Below are 3,695 nucleotides of genomic sequence, written 5' to 3'. Positions count from 1 at the left end.
TCTCTGTTATTGTTTCATTTTTTTTATTATTTTCTTTCTATAGTTTATCAATACTCTTTTATTTTTTATTACTGATGTTGATAATTATCATTACTGTAATTATTGGAAAATACAAAATATTATTTTATATTTTTATTGATTATTTTAATATTGATTTATTAAGTGTTAGTAGATTTGTCAAAATTTTATTAGATATATGTAGAGTTAGAATAAGTTAATTATTTATTTATAGTGAATCAGATGTTAAAATGAAAATTTATGAATAAATTTTGCTAAGATTCAATAATTTCAGAAAAAAGATGATAAACTCAATAAGTCGGTTATCTATTTTTGATGGATCAAGAATTAAATAAAAAACTATAAATAAATTTTTAATAAAGTTAAGTGGCCTCAAAGAGAAGATGGAGAATTTATTTGCATATCATTTCTTATGCTCTTTTTTTGTGATGCATATGCCTTCAAAATTTTTAATTCAATCTAAATAATTCCTTTATTTATGCCCATTTTTTTTTAATTTTCTATCTATTTCATCTTTAATTTTTTATTGATTATTTTAATATTAGTTTACTAGATATTAATAGATTTGTCATAATTTTATTAGATATATACCGAATTAAAATAAGTTGATTATCTATTTATGGTGAATCAGACGTTGAAATAAAAAATTATAAATAAATTTTTAATAAAAATGAATTGTTTTATATTATTTTCTTTCTATAGTTTATCACTACTCTTTCATTTTTTATTATTGATGTTGATAATTGCCATTACTGTAATTATTGGGAAGTACAAAGTATTGTTTTATATTTTTTTATTGATTATTTTAATATTGATTTATTAAGTGTTAGTGGATTTATCACAATTTTATTAGATATATGTAGAGTTAGAATAAGTTAATTATTTATTCGTAGTGAAGTAGACGTTGAAATAAAAAATTATGAATAAATTTTGCCAGATAAAATAATTTTAAAAAGAAGATGATAAACTCAACAAAAATCGGTTATGTATATTTGATGGATCGTGAATTAAATAAAAAACTATAAATAAATTTGTAATAAAGCTAAGTAGTCCCAAAGATAAGACGGTAAATACAGTTACTTATCATTTCTTATGCTCTTTTCGTGTGATGCATATGTTTTCAAAATTTTTAATTCAATGAAAAGAATTCCTTCTTTACGTCCATTTTTCTTGGAATTATCTATCTGTTTTATTTTTAATTTTTATTGATTATTTTAATATTAGTTTATTAGATGGTAGTAGATTTGTCACAATTTTATTAGATTTATACAAAATTAGAATAAGTTAATTATCTATCTGTGGTGAATCAGTTGTTGAATTAAAAAAATTATGAATAAATTTTGTTAAAACAAAATAATTCTAGAAAGAAGATGATAAACTCAATAAATTAGTTATCTATATGTAATAATCAAAGATTAATAAAAATTATAAATAAATTTTTGATAAAGCTGAATGGCCCAAAAAGAATTGTTAGTATAATACTTTCTGGAGTCTGGACAAAGTATTATTTTATATTTTTTATTGATTATTTTAATATTGATTTATTAAGTGTTAGTAGATTTGTCAAAATTTTATTAGATATATGTAGAATTAGAATAAGTTAATTATTTATCTCTAGTGAATCATATGTTAAAATAAAAAATTATGAATAAATTTTGCAAAGATAAAATAATTTTAAAAAGAAGAGGATAAACTCAATAAGTCGGTTATCTATTTGTAACGGATCACGAATTAAATAAAAAATTATAAATAAATTTTTAATAAAATTAAGTGATCCTAAAAAGAAGATGGTGAATTCGTTGCTTATCCTTTCCTGTGCTCTTTCCTTATTATGCATATCCCTTCAAATTTTTGAATTCAATTCAATGAAATTCTTCTTTACGGCCATTTTCCTTTGAATTATTCACCACCCCTTACTTTGAGTCTTTGACTATTCATTTTTGCCGTTCCATCCACGTGTTCCACAATACCCGTCCCTTTAATTTGCTACATGCATACATATAACTATGGAAAAGTATACGATACTAACATATTATCTATCAATTTATTGTTAATAATAATTAATTATTATATTTTAAATACATATATGAAAAGACACATTTAAAAAATATTTTTATAAAGACATTTTCATTAAACACAGTTATAAAAAAATATTTTTATTAGACACATCTACAAAATATTTTTATTAGACACATCTACAAAGACACTTGTATAACTATACTATATATCTTTCAAATTTGCAATGGTTTTCTAATGAAATACAAGTAGTTAAAATCCGTAGGAAATTTAAAATTTATGTTAGATACATACACGCATAGATTTTACATAAATAGATAAAATCTTAATATATTTTGTTAATCCATATATGGTAACAAATTTCGGAAAATAGTATATAAAACTTGATTGTATAAGTTATTCCTTTTTTTTGGCTATTTATTAACCAAAGAGACTTATATTTACTTTAAATAGTTTTGGAAATATAATTGATCGAAATGAAAAACTATTTTATCTAATGAGTAAAAGTGAGCTAATAATAGAAATTCATTTTTTGAAGTACTTAATTATTTATTAGGTTTTGAAACACTACTTAAATATTACGTATCTAATTTGCCAACCTAGTCAAGCAAAAACCATATTTGAAATAAAATACTAAGAGGTCAATTCCAAGCCCCAAATCTGAACATAGATTTTACTACTACTAACTTGAATTCCTCTATATAAACACAGTTTGTATCTCCCCAACATACACAACGCACTTAGCCTGAGAAGAACATATACACATACATACATAGTGATATATTAATTGAGCATTATAATAATAATAATATGGGTTTGTCTTACAGGAAGATGGTGTTGATGGCCCTGCAAATTGTGATGATAATGGTGGCAATATTTATTGTTGCAACTCCTGAATCAGGAGTCGAGTGCAGACCGCTATCGCTGCAGTCACAGGGGTCCAGGGAAGTGGCTCTGCTTTTCCAGTCACTCCCAAATGGTCCTTCTCCACCAAGCAGCCCAGATCCAACTCATGGCCGCTAATTAATAACCCCATCTTCAACTGCTCCACCAAAGGCTCTACATATTATTTTATTTATTTTATTTTTAGTTCAATCATTAGTTTCATTCCTGCTGTATTGTTTCAATATTATGCACGCATGCTGTGGTGAATGTACAAGCTTCTTAATTTTACATTTACTATATGTACTATTAAGAAAATAATCTAAAGTTATCTTATTATTAGTCAGACTCCGATTATTAAATTTTTTTCTATTTTTTTTAACACTTGAAAAAATAAAGTGTGATTTTTTATTTTTTATTTTATAAGTAGGATCAAAAATAAATAGAAGAGCGAACAATAATAAAAAGTATGATTAAACACTAAACACCATCCAATTTTTTTTTCACTCGAGAGAATCCGCTAAAGAGTAGAAACAAGACAGGTTGCTATGCCTAGCTATGAATTCATTTATTTGATATATGCAGTTCATGCAGTTTACAACGCTGTAACATTGGAATGTTATACTATAAAGTATAAACCGTATCGTATACTCATTTTTCTTGCGCAACACGATACACGCTTTCATCTAAATGTTTTGACGAGTATCCCCTCTGTTTTACTTTAATTTTTTTTATACGTTAACAAATTAAATTAATATATAATCAGATATAAAAATATG

Source organism: Arachis ipaensis, chromosome B06 (assembly GCF_000816755.2).
Source record: "Arachis ipaensis cultivar K30076 chromosome B06, Araip1.1, whole genome shotgun sequence".
Lineage (NCBI taxonomy): Eukaryota > Viridiplantae > Streptophyta > Magnoliopsida > Fabales > Fabaceae > Arachis > Arachis ipaensis.
Note: the sequence above shows the minus strand (reverse complement) of the source record.